Source organism: Erpetoichthys calabaricus, chromosome 11, assembly GCF_900747795.2.
Source record: "Erpetoichthys calabaricus chromosome 11, fErpCal1.3, whole genome shotgun sequence".
Classification (NCBI taxonomy): Eukaryota; Metazoa; Chordata; class Cladistia; order Polypteriformes; family Polypteridae; genus Erpetoichthys; species Erpetoichthys calabaricus.
The window spans coordinates 94,908,000-94,929,215 of NC_041404.2; the positions used below are offsets into that span (position 1 = coordinate 94,908,000).

General features: G+C 41.3%; 1 protein-coding gene across 1 annotated transcript in view; it reads left to right on the plus strand.

Annotated features, from left to right (window-relative positions):
* The first annotated feature begins 8,662 nt into the window (after positions 1–8,662).
* kmt5c (lysine methyltransferase 5C) overlaps positions 8,663–21,216 on the plus strand; it is a 200,265-nt gene continuing 187,711 nt past the window's right edge. The window contains exons 1-2 of the mRNA XM_051933690.1: positions 8,663–8,731; positions 11,604–11,700. The gene's annotated coding sequence lies outside the window, so the exon portion shown is untranslated. The remainder of the gene's footprint in view (positions 8,732–11,603; positions 11,701–21,216) is intronic.

Consider the following 21,216-nt stretch of genomic DNA (forward strand, 5'->3'; position numbering starts at 1 on the left):
AGACGGGTAATAGTCCGAGAACGCCCATATCAAACTTCCTGAGGCAAAAAGAGCAGAAGTGGAGCTGGAGATCAAACAAATGCTGGATCTAGGTGTGTTAGAGGAGAGTCATAGTCCCTGGTCCAGTCCCATCGTAGTGGTTGGAAAAGCCTGACAGGAGTTGCAAGTTTTGCAATGACTTCCGTCAGCTTAACCAAGTCATCCAATTTGACGCATATCTGATGCCGCGGGTGGATGACCTCCTTGACTGTCTAAGACAAGCCAAATAAATTTTTGACTACACTTGACATGACAAAGGGGTACTGGCAGTTTCCCTTAATGGACTCCGCAAAAGAAAAGACTACATTTAGCACCCCTAGTGGGCACTAGCAGTATCGTGTCCTTCCATTGTGGTTACATGGGACACCAGCGACTTTCCAATGTGTGGTGGATAAAGTGCTCCATCCTCATAACTCCTATAGTGCTGCCTACCTGGATGATGTTGTCATCTATTCCAGCATCTGGAAGGAACACTTACAGTAGGTACAAGCTGTATTGCGGTGTTTGGGGGAAGCCGATCTTCATATTAACCCAAAGAAATGATTCTTTGGATTGGTTGAAGCAAAATATTTAGGCTACCTAGTGGGCTGGGGTATGGTGTAGCAACAGTGTTCCAAAGTTGATGCCATATTGAATTTGCCCGTCTGATAACGTAGAGGCAGGTTCAGGCCTTTCTCGGATTGGTGGGCTACTAATGCCAGTTTGTACCCCGTTTCTCAGAGAGAGCGACGCCCTTGACCAATCTCACAAGGAAGGGGAAACCAAATCATGTGGTATGGGATGATAAAACAGAAGCTGCATTTGGTGATTTAAAACAGGCCCTTACATCAGCTTCAGTTTTGAAAACCCCTAATTTCTCTTTACCTTTCATCCTCCAGACGGACGCTTCAGATACGGGTCTTGGAGCCGTATCTGACGGAGTTCAACACCCCGTCATGTTCCAGAGTTGAAAACTGCTGGACCGGGAGACCAAGTATGCAGCCGTGGACTGGGAGGCCTTGGCGATTAAATGGGCAATTACTCAGCTGAGGTACTACCTCTTGGGTCACGAGTTCACCCTGGTGATGGACCATGCACCTTTACAGTGGATGACCTTGTACAGGGAGTTGAACCCGTGAGTCACGAGGCGGTTCTTAGACTTACAGCGGTACAAGTTTTCGGTCATTTATCGCTGGGGTGTCCTACAAGCCAATGCCGATGCCCTTTCCTGGAGTAACAACCTGTCGGCCATGTACGCCCAACCCACTGGGTCTAGGCTGAGGGGGGGCTGTGTCACACACATGTGGATGGGAGGCAGCTATAAGGACCAAATGAAGGTAATTCCACGCCACGCTAGGAGGTGGCGGGGTGTGCTAACCCCTTCTCTGTTATCCCTGCAGACCAAATACAGGAAATTCTGCCTGATTACGGCTACGAAGACATCACTTCTGGTTCCGGCCACAACGACGTCACTTCCAGTTCCTGCCACCCTGAGATCACTTCTGGTTTCCTGCCTTAAAACCCAGACCACTTCTTATGTTTCCTCAGTTCAAAGGTGGACTTGAATCTGTACACGTCAGTGCAACTGATTTTGCCTTTTGCATCCAGGCCTCAAGTACATGGGTGGCTGCCCCAAACCTGTGTGTCGAGGCTATTTATTTCACACTGTCTATACCCTCCATATAAACCAGCACTTGACTTCCATTCCTCAGTTCTGTTTTGAACTTGTGTCTGTAAAGATGTGCTCTATTTTTTGCCTAATCTTCAAGTATACAGGGTTACCAAGGTGGTACCCCAAACCATTTCTGTGTTTTGCCTCCCTTATTTACACTCCACAGATACTTTAGTCATTCAAGGCACTAATAGTGCTGCCATTAACATATTTCAACCACGGAGATGATTGCAATCACTGACTGATGCTTTTTTGCCATTGTGAGCAGGATATTTTGAAGAGAGGTACACTGTTTTATCTTCTTTCGGCTGCTCCCGTTAGGTGTTGCCACAGTGGATCATCTTCTTCCATATCTTTCTGTCCTCTGCATCTTGTTCTGTTATACCCATCACCTGCATGTCCTCTCTCACCACATCCATAAACCTTCTCTTAAGCCTTCCTCTTTTCTCTTGCCTGGCAGCTCTATCTTTAGCATCCTTCTCCCCAAATACTCAGCATCTCTCCTCTGCACATATCCAGATAATCCTCTCAAATAATTTGTGTTTTCCTTCAAACCACATTGTCCATAAAGTTGCCAGAGGCCCAAAAGCTGTTACGAGCTAAGGACAGTGCTCTAGGAACTGATGTTTTGGAATAAGCTTTTCTTGTGAGAACACTTCTAAAAATCTGTACTGGTGTTCACCCAACTTACTGTCAAGATGCCCTATACTCTCATCTGTAGGACCTGGAGCAATAACAAAGCTCAACAATATCCTTCAGGATCATCAAAATGTGCTGCACCTTATCATCTTCACTACTGTGCTACCAACAATAAATGGTACCACACACAACAACCACCAATTTTCATGTGCATTGCTTCCCATGTTTTTTTGTAATAAATAGTTTAATTGAACAGTTTGTGGGTAGTTCTCTTGTCATTCCATTTGTAGGGAAATCATTTGATGGAACTATTTAGTTCCTCAAGAGAAAAATAGCTCTTCTTGATCAGGATATTGAGGCACAGTGCCAATTCTAAAGGCACAGTCCCTTCAAGCAAATCATGAAGTCGCACAGTGCCTTTTTATACCGCAACAATAGCTTTGGGCAGTGTCAGACAGTACTGCTTCAACATGCAGACTATCTGTGTAGTCATGCTTTATTCCGAGAGAAAACATTACTGTTCTTACTTCATGATCCTGGATCTGAGAGCACTCTACAATACAAAATCGACCAAAGTGCAAGCCACTAAAACTTCCAATAAACCCTACTTTTAAATGAGCTCAAAGATTATCAGCAACCACACTGAATACAGTGCCACTAACGACTTTTGCCAAACTTGGCACAAACAGCTCTTAATCTTCCAAGCTTTTCAAATCTGTGAGCAAGGGTTCCAGCACTTTGGAGTATCCATATTTGTTTACATTATCTGACTTACAAAGAATGGCTAGATAAATAGACATCAATGTAGATTTTAATGTAGCAGGGATGTCTGCCAACACCCAATAAACGGCAATGAGTTTATGTTTCTTGCGAGGTGTTCCCAGAGGGTTACACACTTCAAAATCATCAACATAGATTATAAGTGACAATTTTAACTCTTCTCCAGACAAAAATGCATTTTCTCTAAATAAATCATTAAATGTTTTGTACAAGTATACGCTTGAATCAGCCTTTTGTTCTGGAACACCTTTTCTTGAATATCTCTTTTCTGCAAAAGTTGTAATAATTGCAAAATTGGTATATACTAAAATGTTATTTTCTCCTTATCATCATATACTCATTCAACTGGCTCAATGATAGAAAAATGCTGGTTTATGACGCCACCTCTCTTATAAGATGTGCTAAAGGGTCCATCTGGCTCTAAAGCTGCACTTATTCAATTTAACTAGCAAATGTTTTCCACCAGTTCCGAAATCACAAGATCATCAATGCTGTAGACATGCTTTCTCAAACTGGCCAGACGCTGAGGATGTAATGAAATAAAGCTTGTCTAAAATTTCATCTATGCAGATGTTAGACACATTAAAAATATTTTATAGTTTAAGAAAAAGGCAGCTGTCACAGTCAATAAAACCAGTTTATTCGGGTATTTGGTTTGGATGATATTGAAAAACAGAAAACTTAAATACTTCAAGTGAATAAAGATTATATTTCCTGCTTTTATGAGAAGAAATTGTTTTGTATAGAATTTTTTGTAATTACAGTTTCTAAAAACACAAAACAAAGTTTCAGTCTTTTTAAGATGGCCCTCAAGGTGCTCAAAATATTGCTTCTTTGAGTGAAATCTGCATGATTTACACACTAGATATGTAAAGCACAGGACCTATCCTGACTCTGTGGCTGATACCTATGTGACTGAAAAAAACTATGGTCAGTTACTGCAAATATCTCAATAAAATACTCTGTTCCACGTGTCCAGAAAATACTTTAGCCTACTTTTAGGATAATTGAACTCCATTATGATCTACATTTTCATTATCTATACTTGGACTGTCCCTCTTGAGGCTATGAGATCCTGGCATTATTTTCTGATCTGTCACTCTTTATTTCAATTCTTCATTTTAGTAATTTCTCTGATATACACTACACAACCACCCCCTTTCTCTCCAACATGCAAATTTCAGTAAGAATTTCCTTTGTGTCTGCAAAAATAGAAGCATGTTTTTTTTTAAAAAATAGGCACGTATTATATTTTCTCCCAAAAAATAAATTAATTTTAAGAAATGATGATGTACATTAAGTACATGAAAATCCTCCAATAATTACTTCATAGTTGAATTCAGAAAGTACTAAACTCCTTTCACTTTATACACAATGTATTGTGATATAGATTTAATTTTAAATTGATAAATTTGCCATATTTGACCATCTACACTCAATAGCCCATAATAGAAAAATGAAAACATGTTTTCAGAATGTTTTGCAAATATATTGAAAATGAAAAACTGAAATATCTTATTCATATAAGTATTCAGACTCTTAATTCACTTCTTTGTAGAAGCTCAGAGTTTTCATGGGAACGTCTCTACAAGCTTTGCAAACCTGGATTTGGACAGATCCTCTCATATGCTGTTAAATTTGCTGGGTAGCATTTGTAAACTGTCATTTTCAGGTCTCTCCACACATGTTCAATGGGATTTAAGTCTGGGCTTTAGCTTGGACATTCAAGGCAATTCAGAGACTTATACAAAACCCACTCCAGCATTATCTTGGGTTTGGGGCATGCTGAAAGGTGAACCACTTCCCCAGTCTCATTGTCTTTGCTGCTGAGAAGAACACCCATGCATGATATTTCCATAAATGTTCTTTACTGTGGGGATTTCATTAGGCAGGTGATGAGCAGTGTCTGGTATTTGCCAATCCTAATGATCGGAATTTTGTCTAAAGAGTTCAATATTTGTCTCAGAACAGGGAATCTTTTTCCTTATGCTCTCAGAGTTCTTTAAATGCTGTTAAGCAAATTCCAAGCAGGAGTTAACCACTCTACCATAAATGCCAATAAGATGGTTGTTGTTCTGACAGGTTCTTTAATCTCACCAGAAGACTTGTAAAGCTCTGTTAGAGTGACCATTGGCAATCTTGGTCACCTTCCTGACCAAGGCTCTTCTTGCCTGGTTACTCAGTGTGGCCAGATGCCCAACTCTAGGAAGAGTCCTGGTGGTGCCAAACTTCATCCATTTCACAATTATTGAGGCTACTGTGCTTCTAGGGACACTGAAAGCTTTAGAAATAGTTTAAAATCCTTACCCTAAACTATGCCTCAGCAAAATTTTGTTACAGCGATCTGAAGAGAGTTCCTTGGATATCACAGCTTGATTTATGTCCTGACATGCATTGTGAATTGTGGCAGCTTAAACAGTATGCATAGTAGTGTGCCTTTGTAAACAATGTGCAATCAATTTAGTTTGCCATCGGTGGACTCCAATCATATTCTAGATGCAGCTCAAAGATAGTTAAAGCAAACAGGATGTACCTGGCCACGATTCAGAATGGCACAGCCAAGAGTCTGAATTAGTACTTACATAAATAATACATTTTGACTTTTACAATATTTAATATAACCTTTCTGAAAACCTGTTTTCACTCTTTCATTATGGGTTATTGAATGTTGATTAATGGGCAAAAATGGCAATTTAATCCATTTACAATTAAATCTACAGCAGAATAAGTGTGCAGAGAGTGAAGGAGTCTGAATATTTTCTGAATGCACTGTATTCAGACAGCATTGAAAAACAAACATTAAGAACGTCCATAATGGCTCATAAAGAAACAGGAGAGAGTGGCAGTCTTTTTAGAAGCTCAACAACCTAATATAAAAGATGAACATGTGTTAGACTGGAATGGAACCCAACACTGCTGAACCTATCTGTACCTATTTGTACAGGTGAAGAGCTATGTTTCATTATGAAATCCCCATCCCAGGGAGTTTAATTTAGTGACAATATCTTGGCTATTTTTATGAAAGTGCCACTACAAAGCATGTTTAGGACTTGGCACGAGTATGCAAAGTTGCTCACCGCGGTGGGCATAGTCAGTGAAATTTTGCTTTGGCTCCAAAATTTTTCTCCCTGGGGAATTTATTTAGTTTCTAAATCTGCACTTCATTCAACCCTGGGTATCCTTGTTAGTAATTAATATTCAGTTTGTACTAAGGTTATTTTAGTTCCATTTTTTAAAATTGTTTCTTTTATACTATTTGTACCTGTTACATCATTATCAGTTTAGTCTTTGTTTAAATTTATGAACACTTGACCATTTCTATATAAGTTTTTATTTTAGGCGACTTCAATAAGAGAATGTTTAGATTTCACTTTTGTTTCATTTTCACTTTTGCTTAATACTTTAATTGCCTCTATACTTTTTCCAATACCTACAGGTAATTTATCCAACATTCTGAGCAGAGTTTTCTTTCTTTTTTTTTATGAGTTTTTACAATTACATCCCTCACTCTTTCCCCAACTACTACAGGTAACTGCAAAATTTTCTTTATTGTTCCCTATTTTTTCCAAAAACATTTTTGTTTGCAGAGAATGTCTACCAGCTTTCTCGCTCCACTACATCTACAGGTCTCTATGGATGCTTGCAGTCAATGTCTCCAGCAAGCTCCCTTAAGCCCTCCTATAGGTAGTTATAGCTAGCCAGTGGTTTGATTGTGTGTTCTTCTCCTCACCACAACCACATGGTTGAAAGATATACAGGAAATACTTTTTCCTTGCCTCAGACAAGGTGTGCTCTCTTTGTAATGTGATCATGCAGTCTAACAGCATAAATACAGTAATAGGGAACATGCTTTGTATATTGTGTACGGAGGCATGGAAAAGAATGTGCCAGAGCTGTCTATTAGGCAGGGAGGAGAATGTCCAGCCAAACTAAAATGTAGTGTTGTTGCAGCGACTAGGCAGTTTATGAAATCAGCCAGATGGCATGCCTTGTCAAAAGGCCATAGGAAGAACACTTAAAATAAATTCTTATGAAACAACATCAATGCAGTCATTATGGGCACCTAGCCCTATAAGCCCCAGTGCAGTTGTGCCTCCTACACTGCCTACACTATCTATTGATGCACTACTGGTCAACAGCAATGTTCCTTTTATAGGCTAATAGCTGGGATTTGCAATGAGTTGTAGTTACATTAGCCAGCAGAAACTACTTAATATAATGCAATATAATTATCTATTCACATGTAGTTATATAGCTTTTATTCATTACATAACATTGTGATTATTTAAGCTATTCAGGCAAAAACCATTCATTCATTCATTCATTCACCAAGCTGAACACACATTCTCTATGTTGCTCATTACTAGAAGTTAAAAACCAGATAGCCATGGGCCACTTAACTACATACCTTTTTTAAGAGAAAATTACATACAACTGTATTATTAAAATTATTCAAAGATGATTTGAAAGTGCTACAACTCACATCTCTTATTTTCATTAAGGTCTAAAAGCATTATCACCTTTTGTATTTGCAGAAAGGCGGCAAGAAACATATTTCATTTTTTAACAAATTATCTTTTCCATCCACCATTCATTCATTCATGTTTGAATTTGCCTAATTTGCCAGAGCCTAACACAACAATATCAGATTAAAGGCAGAAATTCAAACCAGATACAAGTTAGCCCTAGAAGACAGACAAAAATAGTATAAGAAATTGAGAACAAAACAAAACACTGCACCACTGACCCAAGAAGGTCTATATATGAAATAAAAGTCCTGAAAAATAAATACACAAAAGTGTAAATTTATTTTTCATATTGGTTTTAGTTTCATTTTTAACTCATTAATCAAAATGCTTATTTAGTCATTTTTGTTAAAGTTTTCTTTACCAGTAATAACCTTGAGTTTTGCAAACAGTACACATCTGTAATAGCACAAAAAGAATGTATGTTATTAAGGCAAGTGGGTTCATAACAGTGTAAATATGTTATCTGCTTCTGGAAATTGAAAATAACAAAATTGGCATACAGTAGAAAAATCTTAATATTAGAATAATGGAGGATAAAGTTCAAAAAATGAAAAATGATGTAAGTTGAGGCAAGTTGACTTGACAATATATGGCTTCAACTAATGGCATATGCTGTAATCCTGTTTTTGATGTTATAGACTTATTTAAATGATAAAAATCTACATTGCCAGAAGGTTAACTGGCGATTTCAAATTAGCCATTATGCTTGCAATTACGTTGTTCTAAGCAAAAGTATGACTGTATTAGTTAGGGCGTGATAAAGTTATGTAATTTTAAGAACGATAGGATATAGTGCTAAAACATTGCTCATTGTCAAGTTCAATGGTGTCAATAAAGTTTTGTTGCCTAGTAACACACGGCACAGTAACTTGGTTCGGTAAATTCGCGACTGAAAGGGGGCAGGGCTTTTCATTTGAGTGACATGACAAAATCGAATGAAAACGTTTATTTTATAGTGTAGTGAACGTTATCCAACGGAAAGGCAGGAAGTGTGTAAAAAGGGCGTTAAACGAGTTTGAAAATGACCAATGAAAAGCGACTTTGCGAGGTGTTAGGTTGAAGTGCGGTTAAGGGCTAACTTTAAGGGTTTCAGGTAAGCAATGATGTCTGTGGAGCTTTAGATTAGGTTTCATTGTGGATGTTTTATTAGAAATATATTATTTATTTAAAAATTCATGAAGAAAAAAAATTGTAAAAGAAAAATTACATTTGGATTTTTTTTTATTGGTTAGCTTGACGGAAATTACAAAAGAACATTGCTTGTATAAGGGCCTAGGAGCGTTTTCTTTTTAAATGAGGAACAATTAAAAGTTGAAAATAAAATACAATAAAAATATGCTTCAAAGGGCCTTTAAATATGGTGCAAGACCGCGCGCAGTGTAGGGCGGAATTCCCGTTTACTCCGCACGATAACCGGAATCACCCTTAGGCGTTTAGTTAACTGCACAGTGTCTACTTACGAGAACTAGCTTTTTGGTGGAGTTTAATTATTCCACAATAATACTGCTAACATTTTTGGGGGGCGTCTGCAAAAATTTGTCATACTGATAGTCTCAATACTCATCATTGAGACGTAACTAAACGTTTAGCTACGGTGTGTACATAAAAGCCGGCTTTTGTATAAATGACTTTTGCACCTTGTGCTATTTTTCTTACTACTTTTTCATCGCGAAAAACATACGAAATGAGACTTCTTAAAAAATAAAGATAGACTTAAAATTTTTGTATTATTGTTACCTTAAATAAATAACGTCTATTAAACCATGCCATTAATCACTGAAGGCTAGAACCGCAATTCATCCGTTTTTATCCTGTGTAAAGATGGGATAGCACTGGAAGCAAGGCCATCTTAGGACACAGTCTTATTTATGTACACCTGGCCAGTATGTAATTATCGGTTAATACGGCCGACACTCATGTGGGAGTAAACCTATGCAGCTAGATCTTAAAATTTCACACTGACAGTGCCAAGGCCTAACATTCAAACACTGGAATCTTGGTTTTTGTACAGTTGTATCTGATTGTATTGTTTAACAAAGAGGACTACACATACTGTAAAGTATGTTTGGATTTTTTTTTCTTCAACAATTAACAAAGTAATTTCCATATACTATACAAAGAAAGGTTTATAAAAAAAATTAATGTAAATAGAGTCTTTGTATTTAGAAGCAACAAAGTTAAGACTGTTGGGGTAAAAGGTAAAATAATAAATATTCTTAAGTATACAGCCTGAAATGGATGTCTCAGCCACACTATTCAATTTGAAAAGATAATGTGATATTTGGTAATGTAGCCTTGTCCTGAACTTAGTTTTCATGTGAAACATTTCTGATGACCACACTAGTACAGTAGTCAATTCTGAAACCTGAACTCTTTTGTAAGGAATTGTTGTCTTGTGACTTCAGAGTTAAACTGTAAAGCTAAATGTTGTAGATTAGATAGCATGTCGCCAAAGGCAATGTTCATGCCACAAGAAAGTGCCCAAAAAGATAACAGAAATGTAACTTCTCCAAACTGAAGTACAGAGTTGTATTGCATGGGCTCAAGTTAATGGTTGCATTCAGCATGTAAAATTATTTTTACATACATGCAAAACTTTGTGTTACATAGTAGTTTATCTAGTTGATTTTTTTTTGTAAGAGCATCCTTTAAAGTGCAGTAATATTTGTCCATTTTTATATCTATTTTAGAGTTATAAAATTTGTAAGGCTATTTAATTTATTATTTTTCTGTGTTATACATGCTGGCTAAGTCATTGTGATTGACAAGTATTTTACTGTTGGGGGGGTGTCATACAGTTAGCTGTTAGTATTTACATGTTATTAAGTGTATATTGCATTATGGTAGGTGGGAGTTGTTGGGGTTTTGTGCTGCTTGGAGTTTTGTAAGTATATTCCAAATATAGAGTTGCTTGTCTCAGCAGAGCAGTGTTTTATTAGGTGCTCAGCATAATAAAACTGGAATATTTTGATACTCTTCAGTTATTTATTGTGATGCATTGACTGAATCAAGATGTCTGGTTACCCTAGTAAACTACAGTGTCAGTAAAATAGAGAAGCATTATGAACTACAAATAATGGAGCTATAAAGATGGTTTAGTGACAGGTAAATACTAAGTAAATGTGTATTTGCTCTGTGCACAATGGCATATATTCCACAGGATATTACATTCATATCCAGGAATCTTTTTTCTTCAGTGGTTACACTTTATACTTTTATGGTTAGGAAAGTCATTTAACTTACCTGTTAAAATTTATAGCATCTGAAGGAATGAAATGCTGATGCATTGCTTCTCCTTTGTTTGCGCTCATGCTACTGGGAAGACTTCATAAAGCAGGAACAACTTGCACATATATATAGGTCCCTGCACACCCATCTCAACTTTTCAATATATGATTGCTGTCCTATGCACGTATGAACATGCAGCCAGAAACAGCAACTTCATACCCATGTACTCTGTCTGCGGCTATCGGAGGTGAAAAAGAGGAAAGTTCTCTATATAAAATATACAAGTAGCTGTAATCACTGTGAAGGTAAAATTAAAACAGTAAACTAATTCATAGTTGAAGTTGCATAGAACGTTTTAAAACTCTACATCACAATCTGTTCAAGACATCTCAATGAAAACTGAACTGTCTTGACAAGTTTTCTTGGAGAATAAATGTGCGACATTTCAAAATATTTGGTCCACAAGGGGGTCAGGTATTTTCATTCCAACAGGCAGATGGGCAATTACAAATCCAGTGAAACATCCTTCAACAAGCAGAAGGCAACATATTATGAAATTCTATGTAAGGTGTTTTTTTTGTATATTTCTGTACTGATATCTGGCCTGTCTTTTCCTTTGTGAGTTTATTCTTTGTTATTGCATAACTTTAAAACCTTTCTTAATGCATGTATACAGTATTTCCCATTTCATAGAGAATTTATGAATCTTCAGCTCTTGCTGTTTTTTTTTCTTTTAGGAATGCTATTGTAGTACACTAAGATACTTGCATATTAACAAATGGAAAACCCTTGAACAGAGGAAGTGAAAAGGTACAGCAGAAAGAGACATTCAAGGTATTTGCATAGATTAGTTCTAAATATTGACTTGTTTACAGGGCCACTTTTGAGGTGAAGATATTTAATTTAGGGATTTTTTTGTATTCTCTCAAACCAATAAGTACTTAAATGCTTCACCATTTTAAATTAATTCAAAAATTACAGTAATGGAGGTGTGGTTGATCAGCCTATCAGTTTTGTAATACATAGACAAATGGCAAGTATTTAAATGAAAACATTCACAGTTAGTCTTCCCATGGGCTCACCACCTATGGGAGGGGCCAAGGAGGTCGGGTGCAGTGTGAGTTGGGTGGTGGCCGAAGGCGGGGACCTTGGCGGTCCGATCCTCGGCTACAGAAGCTGGCTCTTGGGACGTAGAATGTCACCTCTCTGAAGGGGAAGGAGCCTGAGCTTGTGTACGAGGTTGAGAGGTTCCGGCTAGATATAGTCGGGCTCACCTCGACGCACAGCTTGGACTCTGGAACCAGTCTCCTTGAGAGGGGCTGGACTCTGTACCACTCTGGAGTTGCCCCCGGTGAGAGGTGCCGAGCGGGTGTGGGCATACTTATTGCCCCCTGACTTGGAGCCTGTACATTGGGGTTTACCCCGGTGGATGAGAGGGTAGCTTCCCTCCGCCTTCGGGTGGGGGGGATGGGTCCTAACTGTTGTTCGAAGTACTCACCCTTTTTGGAGTCCCTGGAGGGGGTGCTAGAGGGCATACCTTCTGGGGACTCCCTTGTACTGCTGGGAGACTTCAATGCTCACGTGGGCAATGACAGTGAGACCTGGAAGGGCGTGATTGGGAGGAATGGCCCCCCCAATCTGAACCCGAGTGGTGTTTTGTTATTGGACTTCTGTGCTCGTCACGGATTGTCCATAACAAACACCATGTTCAAGCATAGGGGTGTTCATATGTGCACTTGGCACCAGGACACCCTAGGCCTCAGTTTGATGATCGACTGTGGTTGTGTCGTCGGACCTGCAGCCACATGTCTTGGACACTTGAGTGAAGAGAGGGGCGGAGCTGTCAACTGATTACCACCTGGTGGTGAGTTGGCTTCGATGGTGGGGGAGGATGCCGGTCAGGCCTGGTAGACCCAAACGTGTTGTGAGGGTCTGCTGGGAACGTCTGGCAGAGCCCCCTGTCAGAAGTAGCTTCAATTCCCATCTCCGGCAGAACTTCGACCACGTCCCGAGGGAGGTGGGGGACATTGAGTCCGAATGGGCCATGTTCTGTGCCTCTATTGTTGAGGCGGCTTACCGGAGCTGTGGCCGTAAGGTGGTCGGTGCCTGTTGTGGCGGCAATCCCCGAACCTGTTGGTGGACACCGGCAGTGAGGGATGCGGTCAAGCTGAAGGAGGAGTCCTACCGGTCACTTTTGTCCTGTGGGACTCTGGAGGCAGCTAATAGCTACCGGCAGGCCAAGCGGAATGCGGCTTCGGTGGTTGCTGAGGCAAAAGCTCGGGAATGGGAGGAGTTTGGGGAGGCCATGGAGAACGACTTTCGGACGGCTTCGAGGAGATTCTGGTCCACTGTCCGGCGTCTCAGGGAAGCAGTGCAGTGTCAACACTGTATATGGTGGGGATGGTGTGCTGCTGACTTCGACTCGGGACGTTGTGGGTCGGTGAGGGAGTACTTCGAAGACCTCCTCAATCCCACTAACATGCCTTCCAATGAGGAAGCAGAGCCAGGGGACTTGGAGGTGGGCTCCCCCATCTCTGGGACTGAGGTCACCGAGGTGGTCAGAAAACTCCTTGGTGGCAGGGCCCCGGGGGTGGATGAGATAGGGCCCGGAGTTCCTCAAGGCTCTGGATGTTGTAGGGCTGTCTTGGTTGACACGTCTCTGCAACATTGCATGGACATCAGGGACAGTGCCTCTGGATTGGCAGACCGGGGTGGTGGTACCCCTCTTTAAGAAGGGGGACCGGAGGGTGTGTTCCAACTACAGAGGGATCACACTCCTTAGCCTCCCTGGAAACGTCTATTCGGGGGTTCTGGAGAGGAGGGTCCGTTGGATATTCGAACCTCGGATTCAGGAGGAACAGTGTGGTTTTCGTCCTGGTTGCGGAACAGTGGACCAGCTCTACAACCTTAGCAGAGTCCTGGAGGGTGCATGGGAGTTCGCCCAACCAGTCTACATTTGTTTTGTGGACTTGGAAAAGGTGTTCGACTGTGTCCCTTGGGGAATCCTGTGGGGGTGCTCCGGGAGTATGGGGTACCGGACCCCCTGATAAGGGCTGTTCGGTCCCTGTACAACCGGTGTCGGAGCTTGGTCCGCATTGCTGGCAGTAAGTCGAACCCGTTTCCAGTGAGAGTTGGAATCTGCCAGGGCTTCCCTTTGTCACTGATTCTGTTCATAATTTTTATGGACAGAATTTCTAGGCGCAGCCCCCCCTTGAGGGGGGTCCGGTTTGGTGGACTCAGGATTGGGTCACTACTTTTTGCAGATGATGTTGTCCTGTTTGCTTTATCAGGCCGTGATCTTCAGCTCTCTCTGGATTGGTTTGCAGCTGAGTGTGAAGCGGCTGGGATGGGAATCAGCACCTCCAAATCCAAGACCATGGTCCTCAACCGGAAAAGGGTGGAGTGCCCTCTCAGGGTTGGGAGCAAGATCCTGCCTCAAGTGGAGGAGTTCAAGTGTCTCGGGGTCTTGTGAGGGAAGAATGGAGCGTAAGATCGACACTCGGATCGTGCGGCGTCCGCAGTGATGCAGGTTATGCATCGATCTGTCGTGGTGAAAAAGGAGCGGAGCCGTAAGGCAAAGCTCTCAATTTACCAGTCGATCTATGTTCCTACCCTCACTTACGGTCATGAGCTATGGGTAGTGACTGAAAGAACGAGATTACAAATACAAGCGACTGAAATGAGTTTTCTCCGCAGGGTGTCTGGGCTCTCCCTTAAAGATAGGGTGAGAAGCTCAGTCATCCGGGAGGGGCTCAGAGTAGAGACGCTGCTCCTCCGCATCGAGAGGAGTCAGATGAGGTGGCTCAGGCATCTGATCAGGATGCCTCCTGGACGCCTCCCTGTTGAGGTGTTCCGGGCACGTCCAACCGGGAGGAGGCCCCAGGGAAGACCCAGGACACGCTGGAGGGACTATGTCTCCCGGCTGGCCTGGGAATGCCTCCGGATTCTCCTGGAAGAGCTAGAAGAATTGGCCGGGGAGAGGGAAGTCTGCGTATCTCTGCTCAAGCTGCTGCCCCCGCGACCCGACCTCGGATAAGCGGAAGAGGATGGATGGATGGATGGCATTCACAGTTAGCATTAAATATCATCATTTTTGAGGGAGTAAGTGGATGTATTTGTATGGTCTGATGACCTTAGTGTTTAACAGGACATAAGTCTGAGTTAATGTTGTTAAAACCACTGATTAGAAATCCTGTGCAAGCTATTTTTCCTTATTGTAATTCGTTATGTTTTAGTTATAAGGATGCAGCAATTGTTTGATAAAGCCAATTGCATAGATAGAATTGTTCAAAAATACAGTATGTGCTAAGCCCAATTTTTTAATTGACTCAAATAGATCAATTAAATTAATTAGCACCTGCTTGGTCTTTGTAATAGATAATTAATAAACCTTAAGCTCCAAAACACCGGCAAATCTCAATGAATGCTTGATTATTAGAAATGTATTGTTTAATATGACTGATCAATGTTTATAATAAATTAGTAGAATTTTTAGTAATAGAAAAATACATGAGGATAACATATAAACTTAATGTTGGCAGGGCTTTGCAATATCATTGAAAAAATTTTAACACTTCAGTTGTTATAGTCAAACATTTGTACAAGACAGTCATATTTCCACCACCTTTTAACAATACAAATTATAATATGTAGAAGGTACAGTGAAGTGGGAGGTAGTTTCCCAGAGAAATTTTAATAAAAATGATAGCTTTGGTTCCAGCCAAAAATATGTATCATAATTTCTTGCCATGTAAACAAAGGAAGCACAAACAGAATTAACATTTCATAAAAACTAGCAATTCAAATTTGGTAACCTTGAATTTCAACATAGATAGATACTTTATTAATCCCAAGGGGAAATTTACATACTCCAGCAGCAGCATACTGATAAAGAACAATATTAAATTAAAGAGTGATAATGCCGATAACAATGCAGGTATACAGACAGACAATAACTTTGTATAATTTTAACGTTTACCCCCCCGGGTGGAATTGAAGAGTCACATAGTGTGGGGGAGGAACAATCTCCTCAGTCTGTCAGTGGAGCAGGACATTGACAACAGTGTGTCACTGAAGCTGCTCCTCTGTCTGAAGATGATACTGTTTAGTGGATGCAGTGGATTCTCCATTATTGATAGGAGCCTGCTCAGTGCCCGTCGCTCTGCCACGGATGTCAAACTGTCCAGCTCCGTGCCTACAATAGAGCCTGCCTTCCTCACCAGTTTGTCCAGGTGTGAGGCGTCCCTCTTCTTTTATGCTGCTTCCCCAGCACACCACTGCGTAGAAGAAGGCGCTCGCCACAACCGTCTGATAGAACATCTGCAGCATCTTATTGCAGATGTTGAAGGACGCCAGCCTTCTAAGGAAGTATAGTCGGCTCTGTCCTTTCTTACACAGAGCATCAGTATTGGCAGTCCAGTCCAATTTATCATCCAGCTGCACTCCCAGGTATTTATAGGTTTTCACCCTCTGCACACAGTCACCTCTGATGATCACGGGGTCCATGAGGGGCCTGGTCCTCCTAAAATCCACCACCAGCTCTTTGGTTTTGCTGGTGTTCAGATGTAGGTGGTTTGAGTCGCACCATTTAACAAAGTCCTTGATTAAGTTCCTATACTCCTCTTCCTGCGCATTCCTGATGCAGCCCACGATAGCAGTGTCGTCCGCGAATGTTTGCACGTGGCAGGACTCCGAGTTGTATTGGAAGTCCGATGTGTATAGGCTGAACAGGACCGGAGAAAGTACAGTCCCCTGCTGCGCTCAACCACAATGTCAGACCTGCAGTTCCCGAGACGCACATACTGATGTCTGTCTGTAAGATAGTCCACGATCCATGCCACCAGGTATGAATCTACTCCCATCTGTCAGCTTGTCCCTAAGGAGCATAGGTTGGATGGTGTTGAAGGCAATAGAGAAGTCTAGAAACATAATTCTTACAGCACCACTGCCTCTGTCCAAGTGGGAGAGGGATCGGTGTAGCATGTAGATGATGGCATCCTCCGCTCCCACCTTCTCCTGGTATGTGAACTGCGGAGGGTCGAGGGCGTGATGGACCTTTGGCCTTAGGTGTAGAAGCAGCAACCGTTCCATGGTCTTCATCACATGTGACGTCAGAGCGACAGGCCGGAAGTCATTCAGCTCACTAGGACGTGATATCTTTGGGACGGGGTGATGCAGGATGTTTTCCAAAGCCTCAGGATTCTCCCCTGTTCCAGGCTCAGGTTGAAGATGCGCTGTAGAGGACTCCCCAGCTCCAACGCACAGGCCTTCAGCAGTCGTGGCGATACTCCATCTGGACCCACTTCTTTGCTGGCACAAAGTCTCCTCAGTTCTCTGCTCACCTGCACTGCTGTAATTGTGGGTTGGGGGAAACTCTCTCCTATGCTGGTATCAGCAGAAGGATGGTTGGAGGGTGCAGTACTCTGAGGTGAGAGTGGGTTAGTGTGGTCAGACCTGTTAAAAAAGTTGTTCATCTGGTTTGTTTTCTCCACATCTCTCTCGATGGTGGCACCCCGCTTCGAGCTGCAGCCAGTGATGATCTTCATCCCATCCCACACTTCCTTCATGCTGTTGTTCTGCAACTTCTGCTCCAGCTTTCTCCTGTACTGCTCCTTCGCTGCCCTGAGCTGGAGTCGGAGTTCCTTCTGCACGCGCTTGAGCTCATGCTGATCACTGCCTTTAAAAGCCCTTTTCTTCTGGTTCAAAAGGCCCTTGATGTCACTTGTAATCCATGGCTGCTTGTTAGCATAGCAGCATACTGTTCTTACTGGAACTACGATGTCCATACAGAAATTGATGTAATCAGTAGTGCAGTCAACAACCTCCTCAATGTTCTCACTATGTGACCCCTGCAGGATATCCCAGTCCGTAGTTCCAAAGCATTCTCTCAGAGCCTGCTCTGCCTCAGGACACCAATTCCTGAATGAGCGTGTGGTTGTAGGTAGCTCTCTCACTCTTCGTTTGTAGTGAGGCTGAAGCAGAACCAGGTTATGATCTGCTTTCCCAAGCGCAGGCAGCGGGGTGGCGCTGTATGCGTCTTTAACGTTTGCATACAGTAGGTCAATAGTCCTATTTCCCCGGGTGTTACAATCCACATACTGGGATAAGGCTGGTAGTGTTTTGTCCAGCGTTACATGATTAAAGTCTTCAGCGATTAGCACAAGTTCCTCGGGGTGCTGCGTTTGCAGTTTAGCAACAGCTGAGTGGATGATGTCACTCGCTGTCTCCACATCTGCCCGAGGAGGGATGTAAACATTAACAACAATGACGTTTCCAAACTCTCTGGGCAAGTAATAGGGACGCAAACTTACGGCCAACAGTTCGATGTCCCTGTAGCAAGAGGAGATTTTAATGTTTACGTAGTGCTGGGCAGTATACCGGTTCATACCGAAAACCGTTTTTTATTTTTTTTATGATACGGATTTTTCTTATACCGCAACACCGGTTTAAATTGCCTAAACGACGTTCGGAACATGGCGCAGCGGGAAACTGTTCAAGTGGGGACCTTTTTCGCTGCTACACCGCTAAACACAGATTTGTTGCACTAGGGCTGTTTTTCACTGCTACACCACCAAATAGTGGGCGGTAGCATAGGTATGCCACGTGGTGAAAATGGACAGAGAGCATTCCGAAACTGAACTAAAAGTTGAACATGATGAACAGAAGACCTTTTGCCGAATAAAAGGAGTCACGTCCGTCAGGTCAGATGTGTAAATACTGTTTCTATACTACTGGATAATACTGCAAGCCAAGTTGTACTTGCTAGTGTATGTTTTGCTTGTATTCATCCTGTGCTGGCGACTCGTTTAGAGATGGGCGCAACTCTGAATGGATGGCATAATTAAACATGTATAACGGAGATATTTTTAAAGTTCTGAACACTCCGTCAGCTAAGTTAATAACTAGTATTAATTTCACAAAGATGTTTATCGTGTGGTGATTGGTAATGTGGAGAAAGAAAAAGGAAAGATAGGAACTGGGGTTTTGGTAGAGAGCAGGAATATCATGAAGTGAATGGATTCTGTGCGGTGATTGCTGCAGGTGCCTGCTCTTAGTGCAGAGGAAGTCAGTTTAAGAAGCGTAGTGATTAACGACTGGGTCGGGGAACACTTAACACAAAGTATTTGATGTGCTGCATTAACTTGTGACGGGGTTTGAGAAAATCTAGTAAATTAAACATTGATTTTAGGATGAAGTTTAGTTTACAACATTCTACTTTAATTATAAAATAAACTATGAGAATAAAGTGGAAATGTCGACTTTAATCTTGACATAGTCAACATGTCGAATTTATTCTCGACATATAGTTTGTTTTTTTCTTCCGTGTCCATATTTTTTTTTTCTTCACAGTGGCCCTAATGCGCTTCCATAGGGCTATACCACAAACAGCATTATAAATGCAAGTTGCAGTTTTTATTATTTATGTATATAGCTTAGCTTGAAGCAAGGTCCATATTAATGCAGTTTGCCTAAATGATGGTAGAGTTGGTAAGATATCATCACCAAGTTGCACTTGTTTTATTTTATTTTAATTTGGTGAATACTGTGTAATGTACCTGGTCTTGAAACTTTGAAGTAATGGTGTAACTATCAGTAATACTATTATGTATTTTATTGTTATTATTTATTAGATAGATAGATAGATAGATACTTTATTAATCCCAATGGGAAATTCACAAATTAGTTTAAATATTATGCAGTTTAATGATGGTAAAATTGTTTAAAAAGTCACTTTAATGTGTCAGTGGACAGAGATTGTTAACATTAACAGAAAATGTAGTTGGTTTACAAAAAATATTTACTATTTATTCCTTTTCTAAGACGTGTTCAGTGCAATCCAACTTTTGACAAACACCTCTGGATATTTTACTAAGTCTAAATGCCTCTTTGGATGGTTGAAAATATGTTGTCAAAATCATAGTTTAAGCTTTTGCAAAATTTGTTCAATTAAAGGTTCTATATTTTGACTGCATCTGTCATGCAATGTGCTTCCTTCCCTTTAGGGCCTCCCCCTTGAAAACTGTCACTTTATGGGGCCATGCAAACCTGGATTAATACTTGTGTACACATTAAAATGTCTTTTTGTACGATGTACAATTCTCATAACAGTCTAATAGGTTATTCTTAGCCAGTCTACTGCAGTAATTGCAGTGGAAAATGTGGTTAACATCCACTCATGCATGGGGAAAAAAATACCGTCTAATACCGTGAAACCGGCAGAATTTAGAAAAATACCGTGATATAGAATTTTGGTCATACCGCCCACCTCTACGTTTACATGTCCAGAGTTGCACCATCTTGTGTTGACAGAGTGTGAGTCCACCTCCTTTGTGCTTCTCGCAGGTATTTGCGTCTCTGTCCGCTCTAACTGTGCTACACCCGGGTAGCTCCACGTTAGCATCTGGGATGTTAGTTGTTAGCCACGTTTCAGTAAAACACAATAAACTGCATTTTCTGTAGGTCCTGACATTTTTCACCAGTGCAGCCAATTCGTCGATCTTATTTGGTAGCGAGTTTACATTTCCCAATATCACAGAAGGCACCGAAGGTTTGTATCGCCACTTTCTCTCTAGGCGCTTGGCTTTTATCTTAGCACTGGCTCTGCTGCCAGGATACGACCTTCTTATCTCGTCAGGTAAATAGGGGACTGCACCGGCTCGGCATTTGTTCTCAGCGCTTGAAGTTGACTACTTGAATAGACGAGTCTCGGCGTGTAAAAATCCATTTCCAAGTAGTAAAAAAGTGTAAAAAGTGTCCAGTGAACTAGTCCACATAAAAGAAAGTGGTAGGAGTTGACAGTGAAATAGAGAAAAACTAGCAAGCCCGCGATTCTCGAAAGAATCGCAAATCCAAGAATGGCAATCACTTTCTGTTCCCTCCGATACTTGGAGGGATGAAATATCATGGAGGGTGGGTGAGTCCTGGGAAAGTTCATTTAATTAAATAAACATATTTGAACTAAAGCGGTTTCTTTTTGGAGCTGTGACTCACCTGGTTCTGGTGTTTCAGAAGCGCATTGTAGGCGCCCTCGTTTATTGTTTTTATTCATGCAGTCTCTTTTTTGTTTTTATATGGCTGTGTCATCAGCGAGAAGTCGTTTGCTGACGGCGGCGGATTTGCGTGCTGAAGTGACCATGGCGGTGGATCCGGGCATGGAGGGCTAGATTACTAAACGAACGTGGTATATGCAGTGGTGTGGGCGGTCGCGTTCGGGCGGCTGTACAACCTGGCGTGCACGCTTTACCTCAGGTTTAGTTCACAGGTTGTAGCCATGGTAAAGTTTTCATTTAATTAAATAATCATATTTGTACTAAAGCAGTTTCTTTGTGTGGGCGCCTTCGTTCATTGTTT